Source organism: Protopterus annectens, chromosome 11.part0, assembly GCF_019279795.1.
Source record: "Protopterus annectens isolate FY-2018-M chromosome 11.part0, PAN1.0, whole genome shotgun sequence".
Lineage (NCBI taxonomy): Eukaryota > Metazoa > Chordata > Ceratodontiformes > Protopteridae > Protopterus > Protopterus annectens.
The window spans coordinates 73150987-73173502 of record NC_056745.1 but is presented as its reverse complement, the minus strand read 5'-3'; positions in this window follow the sequence as shown (position 1 = coordinate 73173502).

The following is a 22516-nucleotide window of genomic DNA, read 5'->3' as shown; positions in this document are numbered from 1 at the left end:
CCACGTGATAGAAAGTAATGGATTCAAGTTCTAGAAGAAGCTGAGGCAAAAGTTTCAGCATCGGCTTCAGTACCTGTAGCCAAAGTAAAAATGCATAAGAATAAATTGAAAACATGGAAGATGTGAGTTGATGTCTTTTTTTTTATTTCATGGCACTGCTGGTTGAATAGAAATTATGGTGTAGTTGGCCCAGTGGTAAGATATTAGAGTATCATAAAAGAAGAATTCTTATTCAACCAGATACTAGGTATCTGGGATATGAATTGAAATTCAGGAAAATGGAGGCCAATTAAAGGGCATAAGCTTAAAAGTCATCATGCAGGCACCTGGTCACCCACCATGACTGAATCAGGTATGTTAAATAACAAAGGATTTAAATTCAGCTTGGGTGTTGAAAGGACGGGACTGTTAAGCCTTTAATATGAGCATAAGCAAATGAGTATTTTGTTAATTTGGTTGTTTTCGCAGCCCACATGTAGAGGTTAATGCAGATTTCAAGCATTTTAAGAGATAAGGGAAAGTGTTTAAAGGGGATGAGTATGACATGGCAAAGATCTTTCCAGAAATATGCAGGGGGATGGAGGACCCCCTTAGGTTAAATACATGACATACACTCAGTTAGCCATCTGGCTGAAGCTACTTTGGGAAAAGGTTTACCATCTATCACTGTGGGATGCTGAATAGCAGAAAGCAAGTCAAAAGAGTCAAGGAGTTAAATCCTGGGCAGACTCTAAGGAAGGAGATCCCTAAGCACAGCTGAACCAAATGATGCTCCACCCCTGGAGACCAGACACAGTTTGTAATGAGGAACAAAAGTATGGGGAGTAGCCCAAATAGCTGCTGCACATATGTTGTCCATAGATGTTCTGGAAAGGAAAACTGAAGAAATTGTCATGGATCTAGTTGAATGCACTTGTACTGGTTGTGGTAAGGTAATACCTAATCTTTTGTAAATAAATGAGATACTGCCAGTTAGTCATCTAGCTGAAGTTACTTTGGCAACTGGCCTGCCATCTATCACTGTGGGACGCTGAAGAACAGAAAGCAAGCCAAGCGAGTCAAGGAGGAAAAGTGCAGTGGATGCCAGAAGGAGATAGCAGGAAGTGAAGAGATAGACTTCACTTGCTGGACTGAGACAGAATGGGACAGTTATACCTAAATGTGCAGTCTCATTGGATAGGCAGTTAGACAGGCCTGGCTTTAATGAGGTGGGAAATGAGGCTGGGAGTTATTTCCTTTCTCGGTTCCAATTATTTGACTAAAAAGCTATGTGAGTGAGTAAATGTGTTACTTTGAAATCAGGCTAAGGACAAGAAAATTTGCAGCTAGGACTAAATGGTAAAGAAAAGACACCAGACAGTGCAATAGTCTTCTTTACTGAGAATTCAAATAATAAGTTTCATATTTCCCAGTTGGACCTGTTTGATAAGAAAGAGGTAGATAAATTATGGGTAATTCAGTGACGTATGCAGGGTGGACGTCCCTCAGGGGCATCTTATTATTGATGCCAGTTATGTCCTGGGGTCATTACTCATGACCTCAGTATAGAACCCAGAATGCATGGCTGAGATGCCATACCACATCAGGCAGTCAGAAAACCACAACATCACTGAGTGTGTATGTCACTTCATTCAAATACCTAGAAATGTGGTTGGACCCCTTCCTAACTTTCCAACTCCATTTGGACTACACACACACACACACACACACACACACACACACACACACACACACACACACACACACACACACACACGCACACACACACGCACACACACACAGACACAGACACACACACACACACCAACACACAGAAAAAAAACAAAGCTCTTCTATTCTGGGCTAATGGGATCCCCCCTTTATTACCAAGACCATGTAGAAATGCCATGAGGAAGGGTATCTTACCAGCTCAGCTAAAATAGTGTCTCCCTATAGTAGCTGCAGCATCCGAAACAAAAGTATCCACCATTTAGTCCCATATAATGTAATCTTAACCATTCATATCCCCTCTTCCATACCCCTCAAACTAGACTTCACTGCATGGATCATGCTTTCTTAGTCCTTGGTCCCAAAGTCTGGGAATGTCTTCTTTCTGTTCTTAAAGATTATTCCTCTTAATCAATTTCCTGATCAGAAATAAAAGCACATTTCAAGACTCTATGAAAATGCAATGGATCTCTCTCTCTCTGGTTGTATACGTTAACCCCTTCATTCCCTTCTCCTGTTTACACACCTTGCTCTGACACTATTTTTCAGCATGATTCTTTCAGCATGCAAAATCTCATTTCTTCTGTGTATATAATTCATTATATATTGTGTTTTTTTCAGTCACTCTGTATATAATGTCATGTATCTATTATGTTTTCCCCGGACTGAGACTGAAATAGGTCCAGTGGGATCAGTGCTCTGCCCCAGTTAACAATTTCAAAATAAAATAAAAATAAAATAAAACCCTCATGGCTGTATCCCAGATGTGCCATTAGAGGAGATATGCTGGTGTTGAGCAAACCTGAACTCATGGCACTGCCTTGCCACAATAAGGTGTCACTGATGTAAGGAAATACCAATGTAGTACCTTCCCAGCAGAGACATGGTATAGTGCATTCAAATCATTTCCCACATACAGGCCTCCTGCAGATGTTAGGGTCCTTTTACTCTCTCCAGAAAGAGACATGAGAAACTCTTCCCTCTATCAGTGGCCATCAGCTCAGAAGCAGTGAAGTGTGTCTTTTGGGAGGGTATGCAGAATCATGTCAGTGTCCCTGCAATGGTCTTGTTGGCCACCAACTACATTAACATCTACAGTCAGCTCACATCACACATGATCTTGGAAGGCCTGGTTTGCCTTATATGTACTCAGAATCTGTCATCTGTGTTCACAGAGAGCCTCCAACAGCACATTGGTCTGTCCTGGAGAACATCTGGAGGTGCTTCTACTCGTTGGTGCCATTTATGTATCTTCAAATGCAGGTAGACACATGTGGTCAGTGAGTGGGCATAAAATATGTGCAGCACCATCTGTACCAGTCACATACCTATGCAGAGTCAGTGACTCAGAAGGTGCCATGTCTGTTGTGCTATATTGTCACAGGCCACTTTTACAAAGAAGCCCAGTAGCACAGCACGGGATGGGCTATGTTCAAACATGTTCCTTATCATTAGCCTATAGGAAGCTGTGCTCCACAAAGCAGAACCACCATGTGCTTGATATACTCACCCATGTTTTGTATCAGTTATCCAGTGTGCCTCCCCCTCCACCCAACCCTTGGTGTACCATACCTAATCCACTGATGCTGAGTTTGTGCATTGCAACACATGCCTCTCCATCTGAGCCCCCAACCAGGAGACATAGCCCACCTTGCACAAGCACTCAGCCATACATGTGTTGAGTGCTGTGCATTCCCATACCATGCCTTCTGTCATTCATTATTTTAGCCATTACTGTGCTCATCCTGTCAGTAAGTTTCTGTGGCCCAAACCCAAACAATGAAACAATACACATATCCAGTCACCCAACAACTGTCCTGTGTCTGCTGACCATAGCAGAAGTTAAATATATCTAAAGTCTTCAGACCTATGCAATTATTCACTGTAGAGTTCTGTCGCAGACCTTCCTTTACTATCCCTCCTTTTGTATGCATGTTGCTGTTGATCAACCATCCCTCAGTAAAACATCTTACAAAATCCTGTTCCCCCTCCCCAACTGGCCTGCATAGCCCTACCAAATCAGACAGAGAACACTCTGCACATCATCTTATTATTTTATGAGAAGTGTTATTTTATCATATAAAAATTACTAAAACCACCATATTGTCACTAATTTTACAAACATCATAAATATCCCTTCAAACTAAAACTAGTATTCCAAAAAGTATCTTTACATCCATTTCTTTTCTAATGGCAGATTTAATACCAATTGTATCTTTCATTCTTTAACTTAACAAGACATGCCCCCCATTCCCATATAGTAAAGCACGATGTAATTATTTTATACAGGGTACACTGCTTATAGGTTCATAGGTTCATACTAGGCTATCTGCCCTAGGGCATTTATAAGCCTAGCCAGAATGTGTTTGGCTTTTGCCACTCATTTTAAATTAATTTTGCTATGCCCTTTTTCGAGGTTAGCATACTGTGCCTCTGTCTAACAGTGACATAGAAGTGATACCCGGGTTAAACCTACGATCTCCCATCCACTCATCAAGATTCCTCTTGAAGAGAGTCAATGAGGGACTCTGCCTAACCTGGACTGGGATTTTATTCCAGAGTGAAGGGAGCTTCTGGGTTATGAATCTGTCCCTCCAGCATGTCCTATTTATTTCGGTGCTGAGGTTCAAGTCTCTCGAGCGCGTAGCTCGATGGGATTTGGATTTTCTGAGGTGCAGCATGTCCATTAATTCCGGGTTGGACATGGCTTTATAAGTCAGGCACAGATCGCCCCTGAACAGGCGGTATGCCACTGAGTAGCGCTGGAGTTTCTTTAACCGGGAAGCATATGGCATCTGTTTGAGCCCTTTGATCCTCTTGGTGAGTTACTTTTGGGGTCTTTCCAGTTGCTGCAGGTGTCTGGTAAGGTACATCCCAAAAGGGGCATTGTACTCAATTATGGGCCTGATGAGGGATGAGTAAAGAGGCACGATGACTTCCCCTGATCTAGATGTGAATCCCTTCATGATTAGGTGGGCTATATAAAATATTTTTCTAACCACTTTGGCCATGTGGTTGTCAAATGAGAGACTGCTATCAACTTGGGTCCCCAGGTCCCTAATTACTTCTTCTGTACTTAATGGATTACCAGCTATGTGGTAATTTGTGGGCACTTTGTTTTTGCCAAAGGGGATGACTATACACTTTTTGGCGTTTAGCTTGAGGCCATGGCTCTGGCACCAGTTGGCTGTTTCTATGAGGCCCTTTTGGAGGATGCTTGTGTCGGCTGGAGAGTCGATTATGGCATCCAGTTTGCAGTCATCTGCGAACTTGGTCAGCCACAGTCCTTCCGTGTTGGCCTGTACCTCCGAGAAATATATACCGAACAAGAGAGGTCCCAGGACTGAGCCTTGTGGGACGCCACTTGTAACTGGTTTGGAGTCTGACATGGCTCCAGCAATTCTAACCATGTGGGTTCTGTCCTTGAGCCAGTTGGCAACCCATCTAGTGACATAGGGGTTTATATTTAAGCTGGTGAGCTTATCTATAATGTCTGAGTGGGGTATTGTATCGAAGGCTTTTGCGAGGTGCAGGTAGGCTGTGTGGACCACCTTCCCCTCATCAATGGCCTTGGTGACTGTTTCAAAGAAATCAACCAGGTTTAAGAGGCAGGATCTGCCCTTAACAAAGCCGAACTGGGTAGGTTCCAGTGTCTGTAGGTCCCCAATATCTTTATTTATGAGGTCCATGATGATCCTTTCCATAGCTTTGCAGACCAAGCTAGTCAGGCTTATGGGGCGATAGTTTCCAGGATCCGTTGAGGCACCACCTTTGTAGAGAGGGACCACTGTTGCTGTATGCCACTCTTTGGGTACATATTCTGTAGTAAGGCTGAGATTGAACAGTAGTTTTATGTTTGGGTTTAGCTCTTCTTGGAGTTCATGTAGGACGCAGCCCGGGACACCGTCTGGTCCCATTGATGCTGTGTTTTTTGCTTTGGAGAGGGCGGCTCTTACTTGAGCATCTGAGATGTCAGGGGGGCAGCACTCTGCTGGGATAGATATTTTCCCTTTTGGTGGGGAGGGGGAGGAGAAGTTTGCGCTGAACCTGTCAGCTAGGATGTTGGCAATGTCTGTGGGTTCGGTGTATTTTTTGTCATTTTGGACTAATTCTGAGCATATCTGAGAATTCCCACCCAGGTTCCTAATATAACTAAAGAAAGCCTTGTGATTATCCTTAGTGTCCTGTGCAATTTTTCTCGAAGCTGGCCTTAGACGATTTTATGAGTGCCCATAGTTTTTTGCTAATACTGATCAGAGATGCCTTCCCTTTTTGGGATTTTGCTCTATCATTTACTAGCTTCCTCCTTCTATTGTATAGTTTGTTTATGGCTGGGGTCCACCAGACAGGACGCCTGCCTTTGGAGGATTGGGTCTTGGTTTTATTTGGGATTGCATGATCCATGCATTCCTGAAGGTGTTCATAGAATGCATTTATAAAGGATTCTGCGGTCTGGGCCGTATTTTCCACAGGCCCGAGGGCTTTGAAGGATTCCACCTCGGTTTTGAGGAGTGTGAAATTTGCTTTAGAGAAGTTTTTCACTGTGGTTTTCTGGGCAGGAGGTGGGGTCGGGATGTGAATATCCAGTGAGATTAGTTTATGGTCTGATCTTACCAGTGAGGGATACACTTCTGGTCTGGAGCATACAGTCCCCATGTTGGTGATGATCAGGTCCAGTATGTTTTCCCCTCTTGTGGGTTATACAATATAAGATTACACAGTGCAATAAGCACTACAATTGCTTATATCATGCTGTTTCAAGGCGAATATCATTGCAATTATACTAATGATGAAATTTGGGTTAAATGATTCTTAATAGCACATTTAGCACAATGTGTACCAGCCTTAGACTGTGAAATGAGGCTTTTTTCTATTCTGAGTCGACATAGTGAATCAAGAAGGTAGGATCAAATTTCAAGAAACTTTTCCAGAATATTCATATTCTTAAAAAAAAAAAAAAAAAGATAAGGAGAGGGGTTAAATGAGGTCCCTAAAATATGGAGGATCATGCTGGGTCTAGTAGAAGGTTGCCTCAAGCTACCAATAAACAAACTTAAGATACTATAGATAGACAAGGGTCTGGCCAGAAATAAAATTATGAAAAAATACATGCAGAGTTTATTAGGCCATTTGGTCTTTGTTCATAGTGAACCTACCCTCACTAAAGGCTATATTATATAGTGCCAGACATTATAAGGTATGACTATAAGTAACCTAGAAACAAAAATCTGAAAGTGTATCAAGAAATAGCTGAGACAATGTGTTTAATGGAGTTTCAAACTATCAGAACAGCTGGCTAATCATTATATAGAGTCATATACAGACATAGTTGGAGTAAATAGAATGGAAAACTTTCTGTCTGATAGGTGGTTTTCTGACCTATGGCACCAGCAGTGAAGCATGCTGGGTCATCTAGAAGACATTACTTTTCTATACTTGATGCTGGACAGTGTGATGGTTTGGGTTGAAGCGCTTGTCAGCAGCAACCATGTTAGTGTCATGACAAGCAGTAAGTCAGTGCTTTCCATAGTTACGTGTGGGAGAATGATAGGACACAGGGGGACATTGATTGTTCAAGCCATGACTATTTAAAACTTTGCAGTGGAATATAGCGATTGAAGTAGAATCCCAGAGATTCAGAAAGGAACAATACATTATGCTAACCTGCCTGTTGCAAATTTTTGAACTGTGTTATGTCTGAATGATTCAGAGTCAGCTCTACCATTACACTGATACAAAGGCACAGACCTGTATAGGTTCACAGGTAGGTACTAGGCTATTAGCCCTAGGGCCTATATAAGCCTAGCCAAAAAGGTACCCTGGCTTTCACCACCCAAGAAAATTATTTTCCTGTGCCACTGTCGAGCAGAGCCACAGAAGTGATCCCCAGGGTGAATTTCCTATTTCCCATTCAATCATCAAGATTTTTCTTGAAGACTGCTAATGAGGAGCTTTGTTTGATACAGATAGGTAGTTTGTTCCAGAGTATGGGAAGTCTCTGGGACAGGAATCTATCCCTCCAGCATGTTCTGTTTATTGTAGTGACAAGGTTTAGGTCCCTAGAGGGTGTAGCTCGGAGGGACTGGGATTTCTTTAAGTGGAGCACGTCCAACAGCTTTGGGTTTGACATAGCTTTGTATGTTAGGCAGAGATCGCCTCTGAGTAGGCGATATGCGACGGAGTAAAGCTGGAGATTTTTGAGACGGTCTGCATACGGCATCTGTTTGAGGCTGGTAATCCTCTTTGTGAGGTATTTCTGCAGTCTTTCCAGTTGTTGTAGATGTCTTGTGAGGTACATACCAAAAGAGTCTAATGAGTGACGAGTAGACAGGAACAATGACCTCTTTTTTCCTGGATGAGAAACCTTTTGTGATGAGGTGTGCCATGTAGAATGATTTCCTGACTACTGTGGCAATGTGATTATCAAAGGAGATGACAATGCACTTTTTGGCATTGAGCTTGAGACCATGGCTTTGACACCAGGCATCTGTCTCAGTGAGGCCCTTTTGTAGAATGTCCACATCATTAGCAGTTTTGAATATGGCTCCTAGTTTGCAGTCATCTGCGAACTTCGTTAGCCAAAGACTGTCTGTGTTAGCCTGTACTTCAGAGAAATAGATACCAAACAGGAGTGGACCCAGGACTGAACCCTGTGGGACTCCATGTGATATTGGTCTGAAGTCAGATTTGGAGTCTGCTACTTTCACAGTGTGGGTTCTGTCAGTGAACCAGTTGGCAACCCATCTAGTGACATAGGGATTTATACCTAGTTTAGTGAGTTTATCTATAATTCCAGAGTGGTGGATGGTGTCAAAAGCCTTGGCAAGATCTAGATAGGCTGTTTGAACCACCTTACCCTCGTCTACAGCTTTGGTGACTGCTTCAAAGAAGTCTATCAGGTTAAGAAGACATGATCTGCCTTTTACAAACCCGAACTGGGTGGGCTCCAGAGTTTGGAGATTACCATTGTCTTTGTTTATAAATTCCATGATGATACGTTCCATGTCCTTGCAGACCAGGCACATCAGGCTAATGGGGCTGTAGTTCCCGGGGTCCATGGTGGCTCCCCCTTTGTGGAGTGGGATAACCGTTGCTGTGTGCCATTCAGTGGGCACAAAGCCTGAGGTGATGCTATGACTGAACATGGTACTTTGGTGGGGTGCCAGTTCACTCTGTAGTTCATGTAGAACGCAGCTTGGGATGTTGTCAGGTCCCATGGATGCTGTTTTCTTGGCTTTGGAGAGTGTTGGTTTTACCTGTGCAGCTGTGATTACAGGAACTTTGCATTCTTCCGGTATAGAGATGGGCCCTTTAGGGGGTGAGAGAGGGGTAAAGTTAGCACTGAACCTATCTGCCAGGATGTTGGCAATAACAGTTGGTTCTGTATATTTAGTGCCATTGTGCTGTAACTCAGAGCAGATCTGAGTGTTGCCATTGAGATTCTTGACATCACTTTAGAATGCTTTGTGGTTGTCTTTAAAAATCAGTGGCAATTTTGCTTTCGTAACTAGCTTTGGAAGATTTTATGAGGGATCTCAGCTTCTTACTGTGGCTGACCAGGGAGTTCCTCCAATCATGGGATTTTACTCTTTTTTGCAACAGTTTCTTTCTTCTGTTGTAGAGTTTGTTTATGGCAGAGGACCACCAGACTGGCTTCATTTTTTTTGGAGGATAGCATCTTAGTTCTGTTAGGGATAGCACGATCCATGCACTCGTGTAAGTGCTTACAAAGTGCAACTGTGTAGAATTCGGCAGTCGTACCTCTATTGTCCACCTGCATGGGTGTCATGAAGTTTGCAACTTCTGTCTTAAGAAGCGTGAAGTTGGCTTTGGAGAATTTTTTTACAGTAGTTTCCCTAATGGGGGTAGGGACGGGATGTGGATGTCTAGGGTGATTAGCTTGTGGTCGGATCTGACCAATGAGGAAATGACCTTTGGTGTGGAACACTGGTCACCCATGTTGGTAATGACCAAGTCTAGGATACTGCTGCCCCTGATGGGGGTGTGGATAAGTTGATCCAAGGCACTGGAATTTATGAATTCCAGAAAACGTTGATTAAAAGAGTTGGTACATGAGTTTAGTTTTCCCAGTTAATGGTGGGGTGGTTGAAATCGCCCATTATTAGGGTGTTGGATTGTACCCTAATATTTTCCAGTGTATCTAGAAATGAGGAGTGGGAATCCTGGGGCATGGTGGAGGATCTGTAGCAAGCTACAATTTGGATTGCGGTCTTCCCCAGAGTTAGTTGCACTTGGATAATCTCGGATGCATTATGCTGAGCAACTAGCCTGGAGGTGTGGGTATCCTTAATAAATATGGACATGCCTCCACCTTTAGTGTTTCAGTCCAGGTTAGGTGGCTGAAAGGTGTGGTATGAATTATAGCCTGGTAATGCAGGGGTGCTCTCTGAAGCCTTGAACCAGGTCTCTGACACTCAAGTGAGTGTATTTTGAGGTTTAGACTTTTAGCATTAAGTAGCATTACCCTCAGATTTTGCTTGCTTGTACCTGTTACAGTGGTGAATTTGTCATTTGATCCTTGCCTAAAAAAGGCACTAGGGGTGGCAAGAGCCTTAGTCAGTATCTGAAATCCCAAGGGCGACAGGTGCAGGCCATCTCTGGCAAAGCATCATGGTCTGTCAATCATGTCATCCCAGGCAGACAGATACTGGATCCCCATAGAATGACACCAGAAGCTTAGCCAATTGTTGAAGTCAATCACTTTGTCTTTGTACTTTAGTACTATTCTGGGTGATGGCAGGATGCTACTCAGGGCTAGGGTCACACCTGCCTGGGCTACAGGATCGGAGAGCTCCTCTATGTCTCTTTTCATATAGTCCAGGGAGGTACGTCTCAGGTCATTCACACCAACATGGACAATGACTGAGTCATATTTGTACTTGTTGTGGAGTGACCTGAGTGCATGCATTATTTGGTGGATCCTGGCACCTGAAAGGCAGCTGACAGTAACTTTCTTCTTGTTTAGCCTGGCGAGTGGAACATCAGTGTTCCTGAATATAGAGTCACCTATAACTAGAGTGTTGGGTACGTTGTTATGCCTTATGGGCTGTGGTTGAGTGGCACACTGAGTTTGTGGGCTATGTGTCATTTGAGTTGTGTTGGGGGGTGGAGGTTGCGTGCGTATCTGCTTTGGAGGCTCTGTTGCTTGGGCAGATTTTTGTTGAGAGCCTCTGCGAATGTAGGTGTGTGTTTTGTGTTTCTATGTGTGTGTTTTGGTGGTGTAGGTTTTGAGGGACTATGTGATGAGTGTGGTGTGGTCCAAGTGTTTACCTTCTCCTTTTGACTGTCTAATCCAGTCTTGGGTGAAGAGAGCTTTGCTTCCAGTTTGGCTATATAATTGCATCTCTCACAGGTTGTAGTGCTGGGTGGTAGGAGGAGAGGGTTGTCTGTGTACATGTGGCAAATGCTACATTGCCCTAAGATGCTCAGATTCATCTAGTAGACAGGAGAAAACACTGGGAGCTGACCCTTAGACATGCCTGGATAGGTGCTTATTTATTATGTACTAAAAACTGTTTTCCTCTAGATAAGTGAGGAAAGTTGAGTGCTGTCATAATTAGTAGCTTATTTAGTGCTTACAATGAGTTCTGAACAAGTGCTGAGTTCAAAGAAACACATTTTAGTGCTAAAACTAAAAAACTGACTAGTTCTAAGGGAAAATTTGAAGAGCAGATTTTATGGTACTGGGAATAGTTTAACCCTAACTAAGCAGCGCTGCATAAAATGTATATATTTTTTTATAACAGTAGCAAATGAGCAAACTGATTTAAATAAATTAACCAATTAACCAATAAGAGCTAAAAACTGAGCCCCGTTCCAGCAGTCTTCGATCAGACAAGTTCTAACTGCACACTCCTGCCACCAGGGTGCAGGGGAACCTTCTCCAAAAAAAGATGGCCTGGATTAGTGCTCAAATTATACAAACAAAGCTAGATTCAGCAGGTCTGAATCTAGTCTATGCTACAGCAAACAAGGTGTACTAATTTTAAAAAGAAACAGTTCAAATAAGCTGGCACAATAAGCCTCTAACCAGAAACTCCCAGTTCAGAAGGGTAGAATCTACCCTCTCCTCCCACAAGAGTGCATACCACACCTTCTTAATGTAAAATAACTGGCCCAAAGCCCAAGTGCTTAAACCAGAACTAGTACACTTTTAGAATAACAGATACTAAGCCTTCAATCAGCAACTCTCAACTTAGAAAGATGTACGCTACCTGTCCTGCCACAACAGTGCAGACCACAAACCTTCTTAACGTAAAACAACTGGGCTGAGGCCCAAGTGTGTAAATCAAAAGCTTAGAATTACAGTTACAATTTAATCAGGCTACTAACAAGCAGCAATAAATGCAGCAGAATAAATGCAATTAAGTACTTTTAAGAATAGGCAGCAAAAGCAAAATAAAGTAATAAAGTAGGAAGAAACACAGATACAAGTACAATTGTTTTTCTATATAACAATTGAAAACGAGCAAACTGATTGAAACAAATTACCCAAGTAAAAAGCTCAAAACTAAGCCCTGTTCCAGCAGTCTTTAATCAGACAAGTTCTAACTGCACATTCCTGCCACTAGAGTGCAGGGGAACCTTCTCCAAAAAAGATAGCCTGGATCAGTGCTCAAGTTAAACAAACAAAGCTAGATTCAGCAGGCCTGAATCTAGTCTATGCTACAGCAAACAAGGTGTACCAATTTCAGAAGAAACAGTTCAAATAAGCAGGCACAATAAGCCTTTAATCAGAAATTCCCAGCTCATAAGGGCAGAATCTAGCCTCTCCTCCCACAAGAGTGCTGACCACACACCTTCTTAATGTAAAATAACTGGCCTGAAGCCCAAGTACTTAAACCAGAACTAATACACTTTTAGAATAACAGACACTGAGCATTCAATCAGCAATTCCCAACTTAGAAGAATGTAAGTTACCTGTCCAGCCACAACAGTGCAGACCACAAACCTTCTTAATGTAAAACAACTGGTCTGAAGCCCAAGTGCTTAAACCAAAAGGCTTAGAATAACAGTTACAGTTTAATCAAGTGCAGACATGCATAACACAGTGCAAAAACTTGCAAAAGAGAGTATTGTGAAGTGCTTCAACACAAAACACCACGTTTTTCCTCTCTAAGATCTATGCTATAATCAGTGAACAATTACTTCAGTAGCCAGAAAAAAAAGAATTAAGATTGCCACAGCTAAAAAAGTCTGGGGAATGTTGACAAATGCCTGTAGTCCTAAATGTAAAAAAACAAACAGCACATAATCCAGAAGGAAAATAAGCAAAGTCATACAGAAAGTCAGACAAATGGTAATGATTCTGAAAATAATGCCATTTCTGTTCTGGACTTAATGTACTCAAACCCAAGTAGATGCCAGATGCTTCCAAACAGAGCTTGATAATGGAGCAGCCGGTTTTGTACTTTCATGGTCCAGTCATAAAGAACAGTTTAGAAGTGCAAACCTTTAAGATGAAAATTATCATGCCAAAATGTAAGCAAATGAGGGAAAACTTCACAAAAATATGCCATAAATGTTATATTTTAATCAAATAGAAGCACATGTAAACTACATCTTTATGCAGTGCATGCAGCTGGCTCAGAACGATCTGCCACAAACTGGATGCATAATGTCAGAATAATGTGAGTCCACAAAAAAAAAGTCAGTGCATTCATACCAGCAGATTTAAATAATACAAAAGGCTACATAATTTACAGTAAAGAGAGTGTCATGCACTCCAGGAAGATATACACCTGGTCTGTGTCACAGCTTATGGTACAGTAAAATAAAATACTCACTTTTCTGCTTGTGAAGTTATTCTGCTCTTCTGTGATGGAGACTCCTTTAAACAGTTAAGTGTTCCTAATAATTGTACATAAAGTTCAAAATGGTAAAACAGGGATAAAGTCTGTTGTGCAGAGGGGAAGAAAAACTGAAAAGTTGAGTCAGTCAAAAGCAAAGCAATTCACTCATTTATCATTTTGGGAGATTTTGTTAAGGGGAGGCCAAGTCCTCCATGACCGCATGCAAGGGTCTTTTTCGTGCCGTATACCAGCCTAGACTTAATATAATCAACTTTGAGGGCAACTGGGCAATGTATCTTGAGAGAGGAGGCAAACCTGACGACAGGGTTGTTATTATTATTTTTTTTTTGTTTTTTTATGAAAACATGTTTTGCCTATGAGCTCTTATTTTCAGTCACTTTGCTAACAACTTATTGTGACAAAGTGTACCCAGACTTTCAACTGCTATGTTACAAACAGCCTTTACACTTGACCGGGAACATGCAACATTCTTGCAATCCTGCCTCATACACAGTCATTCGAGAAGGAAGTCATCTGACAAGCAAAACGTGTGTTATGTAGCTGATTTCTAAAATGAAACGATAGTCAATGTTCACAAACAGTAAACAGAGAAAAAGATTAAAGAGTAAAAATACAACATTCTGCTCATGAATGTTTCAGCACTGGCTGCCTGTCAAAGAACCACAGAGCAGACATTACAGCACATTCTAGGCACCTCACTGCTGGCTAAATGACAAAATAATGGATGTGGACTGATCGAGAAACGTCCAGAAAATGTTCATGCACAATAATGCATATTGCCTTTGAGCAAGACTTGTTGTTGTATCTTTCGGCTTTTCTCGATTAGGGGTTGCCACAGCGGAACTCCGGTCCGCTAATTATGGCAGTAGATTTTTACGTGCCGAGTTGCCAGCCGTGATGCACAACCTTCAATGGAGGTACGCCCATTCACGCATGTCTCCACACAGAAGACGCTTTAGCTGAGAATTGAACAGGACAACGTCTTACTGTGAGACGACAACGCTACAGCAGCACCACCGCCGCAGCTACAGACTAAAGTAAGAAACTTATCTAAGGCAAGACTGTTTTCTGCTCCTGACACTGATAAAATACTGTGCAAAGGAACATAAGGGAAAACAAATTCCTGTGTTGGTGCTTCAAGGCGCTGAACAATGACATATGCATACTTGTTGTTGATATAGACAAATGAATGGTTATTACCATTTTTTTCCTGAAATTGTTACTTCAGTCACATAACTAGTAACCTAGATAAACAGTATAAGTGAAAAAAATGTTCATCTTGATAATGCATTCTGCAAAGCAAAATAACTGGGCATTTCAAAGCAACTAAAGACATTCTGATCCTGAGCTACTAATACATTCAAAATATCGTGCTTCTGTCTAGGTTATATAGAATAGTTAATTTTTCTAAATGACAAAGATGGTGGAAAGAGGCCTCTGCGATTTGCTTAAACAGTCTTATATTCAGCTAAATACAGGCGTTTGCAGTTGGATAATGAAACACTTTAGCTTGGGATAAAGAATTCTACATATCTACATGTTCATCCATTTATGCTGGTGACAGATCACCTCTCTGTTTTCAGGCATAAGTGAATTCCACTTATCAATATAGCGTGACAGTAACATTACTCTTTTTCTGGCAAGTTATGTCTATAACATAAAGTGCAAGAAATAAACCCTCAGATGGAATGCATGTTTTTCTCCAGGACTTTGCCAAAAAGTGGTGAGTGAAAACATGCTAGATAAAGAATGCATCTCACATGCTTCATTTGAAGCATTCCTGTTTCCAGTACTGTGATTGGAAAAATATTAATGCAAAATAGTTTTAAGGTATTCAAACATGACAGAGAAATTGTTACTTTTCACCACATCAACTGTCATTTGAATACATACTAAGGATGTTTCATACTGAGAAAAAGCACCATTTTAACATCCTACGACTGAAGTTTCAGTCCTAAAATAGTTGTGTCTGTATCTGAACGATCAAGTTAAAATCCTTGCACAGTGTCATGTTTGTTAGCTGAAATTAAATAAATTGTAATACATGCAGGTACTCTCAGAATTTACAAGATTTTCAAGTACTAATCTCTGCAGATGAGCATGTGACTCATCAGTGGAAGACATGGCAAAATGCCAAGTTACTGCTAAGAATTCACTTGTCATTTCTTTTATTTTGTCCTGACTTCAGGTAACGAATTGTACATCTGCACTGAGTTTCCAAGTTTTCCATGTTTCTGTTCACATCTTTTCTGAAGATTTTAATCTCTTCTCACCTCCCAAATCATGATGGTAGATTAGTTGCACTAACTCTTTATATATTAAGTATTTTCTGGGAGCATGTCAGTCAATTGATGGCCCTTTCAGCAAGCGCCAAACAATTAAAAGACATTTAGGTGAAACAACTTTTGCTAACAGTGGAGCTCTCTATTTGCTGCACTGTTGTGTAACCTCAGAGTACGTATATTTATTTTTGGAGGTATGGAGAGTGCAGGGGGCTTGCCCCCACCCCCCCAAAAAAAAATTACCACCAAGGTTTGTCAAAAGATGTTTCAGTCATTTTTTTTTGGCTGATAAAGTTGTTGATCGATCAACATGATTCGATATTTTCCTTATCCTTATGACCTGGTTTGTAAGTGAATGGACCACCAAGGTTTGTCAAAAGATGTTTCAGTCATTTTTTTTTTGGCTGATAGAGTTGTTAATCGATCAACATGAGTCAGTATTTTCCTTATCCTTATGACCTGGTTTGTAAGTGAATGGAGCAGACATAGCAGCCAATTTGCTGAGGTAACAAACGATAAATTTAGAGTAAGATAAGTGTGTATGTATGTGTATCTCTCTCTCTCTCTCTCTCTATATATATATATATATATATATATATATATATATATATATATATATGAGTCTATGTCAGAAGCTCATGTTTTCAAAATTCATATTGAGACAATATGATTGAATTTCTGAAGGCTTGAACTTCAAAAAACAAAAAAAATCTACCCTTTTTTACATTTATGAATGGGGCAAGCCCCTTTACACCCACACACACATATATATATATATATATATATATATATATATATATATATATATATATATATATATACCGACTCTGACAGTGCACTTCAGTGGGGAAAAGGGTAAATTCTCCATACTGCGATCTCCATTTAAAAGCTTTGAGTTTTCAGAAACTCAGTGATATCTTAACAATATGAATTTCGAGTTTCTGAAAACTCAAGCTTCTGATAGGGACCCATATATATGTATAGAATGATATAGCTTTAATAATAGCCCAGGTGACCCAGATTTGATTAGTGGCTTGAGTGTCTTAAGCACTGGCAAGTATGGATGGGCATGCCCATACCATGCAGGAAGGGCATTCATCTTGGCCTTCCCTGTAGAGAGGCATGCTCCATAAAGGGAAGCATCCCTAAGATATTAACAAATGAATGTAGGTGATGGGGTTATCAAGGACTAGGTCAAAAAAAAAAATCCTTGGTGGAAGCATTCAGTGTTATGATGTTCTTAGGTTCCTCGATGGCCCCAGCCTTAGAACAGAGATAGTCTGAGGACAGTAGGAGAGGCTGATAGACCCAGGAATGGACTAGGGGTAATTGGGTAACTAGGAAAATGAAGCAGAAGGGGAAAAAAGATCCTGTTCCTTGAAAACATAACAGTTTTGGGGGTAACTAAGGTTAAGATTTATTCATTTAAATGCATGAACTCTAATACTGTACAATACTAGCTGATACATCAGCTAACAAAAACAAATACAATGTAAAAAATAAAATAATTGAAAAGAATGAACCAATAAAGTAGAGAAAAATGCACAGAAAATGAGTTGATAAATAATAACATGGAAATAATCCTGACATCAATAAAATCAGCAGCACAAGTTCCCCCAACAGATGCCTGAAATTAAAGTACACTATCTGATAAAAAAATATAACCTCCTTAGTAAGAAACATTTTGGTATTTTTTAAGTGAGATCCTAGTTTTACTCTGCCATCTCCAAGAAGGTCATGAGTTCCTCAAAGACAGAGCCAAAAAACAAACACCTGCATAACGTCTCTACTTTGAATCTTAAAACAGCTAGCAGACGTAGGTGGTACATGAGACCACACAAAGGGCCAGTATTGGACTGGATCAGTAAATAAGACTCAGAATCCTGAAGACAGACCTTGTTGTCATGGAAACAAGTGAGGCTCACGGAGTATTTGGAAGATAAGTTCAAAGTAGGATAAGCCTCTCAACATCCAGGCCATAAAGATCTGGATCTGCTGCAGATGATCAACATCAGTGTTAGAGAGTCATAGGAATTGAGCACTGCAGTAACCAAGCTGGGAAGAAACAGTTGTATGGATGGTGGTACTGTAGAGAGACGTAGAAATCGAGCACTGCAGTAACCAAGCTGGGAAGAAACAGTTGTATGGATGGTGGTGTTGTAGAGAGACGTAGGAATCGAGCACTGCAGTAACCAAGCTGGGAAGAAACAGTTGTATGGATGGTGGTGTTGTAGAGAGATGTAGGAATTGAGCACTGCACTAACCAAGCTGGGAAGAAATAGTTGTATGGATGGTGGTGCTGTAGAGAGGCATAGGAATCGAGCACTGCAGTAACCAAGCTGGGAAGAAACAGTTGTATGGATGGTGGTGCTGTAGAGAAACGTAGGAATCGAGCACTGCAGTAACCAAGCTGGGAAGAAACAGTTGTATGGATGGTGGTGCTGTAGAGAGGCATAGGAATCGAGCACTGCAGTAACCAAGCTGGGAAGAAACAGTTGTATGGATGGTGGTGTTGTAGAGAGATGTAGGAATCGAGCACTGCAGTAACCAAACTGGGAAGAAACAGTTGTATGGATGGTGGTACTGTAAAGAGACATAGGAATCAAGTACTGCAGTAACCAAGCTGGGAAGAAACAGTTGTATGAATGGTGGTGTTGTAGAGAGATGTAGGAATCGAGCACTGCAGTAACCAAGCTGGGAAGAAACAGTTGTATGAATGGTGGTACTGTAGAGAGACATAGAAATCGAGCACTGCAGTAACCAAGCTGGGAAGAAGCAGTTGTATGGATGGTGGTACTGTAGAAAGATGTAGGAATTGAGCACTGCAGTAACCAAGCTGGGAAGAAACAGTTGTAATGATGGTGGTACTGTAAAGAGACATAAGAATTGAGCACTGCAGTAACCAAGCTGGAAAGAAAAAATTGTATGGATGGTGGTACTGTAAAGAGACATAGGAATCGAGCACGGCAGTAACCAAGCTGGGAAGAAACAGTTGTATGGATGGTGGTACTGTAGAGAGACGTAGGAATTGAGCACTGTAGTAACCAAGCTGGGAAGAAACAGTTGTATGGATGGTGGTACTGTAGTTTTTCAATAGGCAGGATGTTTCATCTGCGAGATATTTCAGAATTATGCTGACACCTGATCCTTTAATTGTCAGCATTATAGCTGTGTGCATTAAAATTGCTTCGGTCTTAGTAGGATTTAACTTAAGTCAAACCTGCCTAGATTTCCAAATGAAGAAAAGAGAAAGAGCTAAAACAAAAATCACACTAGCAGTGTTGTACAATGGCGATCAGCAACCAAGGGAGTGCAACATCAGGAATCCTACACTCATGGGTTTATCGCTCAATGGTGATCAGCAACCAAGGGAGTGCACCATCAAGAATCCTAAACTGATGGGTTTATCGCTCAATGGCGATCAGCAACCAAGGGAGTGCAACATCAGGAATCCTAAACTGATGGGTTTACCGCTCAATGGTGATCAGCAACCAAGGGAGTGCAACATCAGGAATCCTAAACTGATGGGTTTATCGCTCAATGGCGATCAGCAACCAAGGGAGTACAACATCAGGAATCCTAAACTGATGGGTTTATCGCTCAATGGCGATCAGCAACCAAGGGAGTGCACCATCAATAATCCTAAACTGATGGGTTTATCGCTCAATGGCGATCAGCAACCAAGGGAGTACAACATCAGGAATCCTAAACTGATGGGTTTATCACTCAATGGCAATCAGCAACCAAGGGAGTACAACATCAGGAATCCTAAACTGATGGGTTTATCGCTCAATGGAGATCAGCAACCAAGGGAGTGCACCATCAAGAATCCTAAACTGATGGGTTTATCACTCAATGGAGATCAGCAGCCAAGGGAGTGCACCATCAGGAATCCTAAACTGATGGGTTTATCGCTCATCCATTTTTACCTCATTGAATAGTAGGCTAGCCAAATCTCCACTTATAGAGAAATCTTCTGTATTCCTACCTTTTGTATTTTGTGCTGTTAATATAGCAACACCAGGTATCTCATGTGTGAAGAATATAGGCTTCAATTCACTAACCCCCCTTGCAGATATTATATCAGTCAGTCAGACGTTCCATTGAACTGAGAGTAATAATCTACGCATATGAGATACATGGCTTCTTTGAGCCACAACAGGTCTGTGACAACTCTGCTCCATCTGTGCTGTGCAAATAGCTATACAAACATACCTTCCTATGTGTTGTTATTCCAGCACGCAGTGCAGACAACAAACTTTGACACTACTTCTTCAGTCTGATTTAACATTCCTGACTAGCACATTATATAACTTGTATTTTCTTTGTATTTTACTATTCGCACATTATCCATGTATAATTTCATGCATTTGCCTTCTCGCTTGAATAGAAACTAATATTTGTTAGCTTTGAGCCTTAAGTTTTTAATGTATTTCCTGCTTGAAATAAAACAAGACTGATCTTCTGTCATCACTAACTTTTCACTGAGATCATCCTTTCAGTGTAACAATGTTTAGTAACTGCTGCTCTATATCACTAGCAGTATAGCGCTAAATACATTTAGTCTTTGTTCTGTCACGGGTGAGTGCAGTATTACCTTAAAATGTTAACTCTTCTTTTTTAGCTGTTATTCATGGATCTCTTGTAAATACCTGCTGCATCAAATTACTTGTCTGCTCTGTATCTCCCTTTCATGTAATACTTCTTTAGATTAGGTAACATACTGTGCAGTCTTATAGGTGTCTTGTACAAGGACATTCTGGACATGCTTTGCAAAGGTTTGTTGTTTGTTTCTACTTGAACTTCCTTAGCAGAGAAATATCCATGGATTTTCTCACATCCATACATTATTCATAACAACTCTATTTCCATATGAGTATGTATCTTCTGTGTCTGTCATGCTGTTGACACTTAGGCTACAGGTCTTTTACCTTGCAGCAGTCCAGGTCCTAGAGCATACTGCCTGCTATCTACCTTCAGCACAATTAAATCATTCATATCATACTATTTTATCTCCGGGGTAAATGCAACTAGCTTCTTGAGCATTATGGAACTCTTTTCCTTCTTAAGGCTCCATTTTGTGGCTGTGCTTTGCTTTTTTCAGATATGTTTTGTACAAACTTTGAGAGATACTGCATCATTATCAAAAACATCTGAACTGCCTATTTATCTTAGACTTTTTTCCATATGAGGCTTCAGTCCCTCTGACTCTAGGATATGACCCATGTATTTCAGACATCACTCTCATGAACGGTCGTTATTTTTCCCTCTATCTTAAAATTATGCTGTCTTAGTCGTTTCATCAATTGTATCAGACCTTATTCAAATTTGTCTTGTGTATATCACACTTATTAATAGATCATTAGCTACACTTTTGGCATCTTCCAAGCCTTCAAGTACATTTGCCCAGCTCATTTGAACATCTTTAGTGTTAATAAGATACTAGACAGAAGTCTAATCTAGCATTGCCTTTTAGTGGTGTGGTGTGATAAATTTGCATAATATGGAGCTTGTTTCGTCTAGTTTTATCTGGCTTAAACCCAGGTTTGCATCTAGTACAAAAAACACCTTAGCATTTGAGATTATTGAGTCCATTTCATCATCTGTAGTTGTAATGCTCTGCTTTATTCACTTCATTCAGATGCTGAGGATATATACGATTGTGAATCTTGCTTCACAACAATAATCATACTGTTTGTCAGCTTTCCATTCAGTTCTTTTACTTTACTTCTGAGAGCTACTTGGTCTTGTCTGAGTGCACAAACTGGCGACATGGCATTAGGATTTGTTTGTAAGATGTTACCCTGGCAAACTTCCTAAACCTGTGACTAAATCATGCACTATATAAATGATATGGCTCTGTACAGTATCTGACTTGTCTCAGTGATTATATGCTTGATTCCCTATGCATGCGGTCTTTGGCTTTGAACCATGAATTTGTTTAACTATTAATATTTTCTCATATACCAATTAACTCAATATATTAGGAGAATTTACTTCTTTAAATGTAATATGTTTTACTTTTTTATTTTTGTACTCACATCAGACATTTTTTAACCCAGTAATGCCACACACTGTGCTCTGAAGAGGTTGAAAATTTGCACAGTTATCTGTTCAACATTTTCTAGTGTCATTACTTATTTTATCTCCTTGCACAATCACCATTTGGCACACTTCCCTTTATGCAGTTCATCCATTCATTCTTCCTGAAGTTGTGAGAGGTAGACCCCTTTGCGCCATGATCACAGGAAGAGCTGTATGGCCATTTATTCCCTCCTAGAGGTAAGCCTCATGAGCTAATTCATTTCTCCAAAAGGTGAGAGTCAGATGTTAGGGTGCTGATTATCTGATAACAATGTAAACTCACTATCCAAAGTAATGAATTCCACCCCATAGTGACTAGTGGCATCTACTAATGTTGTTTGTTTATGAGATCCCATAAGAGCTCTCACTCAATGTGTAGATACCTTCTAGCATATGTGTGTAACATAGCCATACCAATGCAGTGACTGCATCCTGCAATTCCTCAGCAGTCTTGCTGGATTATGCAGGCCATGCCTCCTCCGTGCCTCTAGAATGATCATACCAATATTGATCATTCACTACCATCCTTTATATCCTGATCACTCCAAAACCTGAGCCTCCAACTGAACTCTATCCATCTGGATAATAATTAAAGCTTTATCTCTCCAT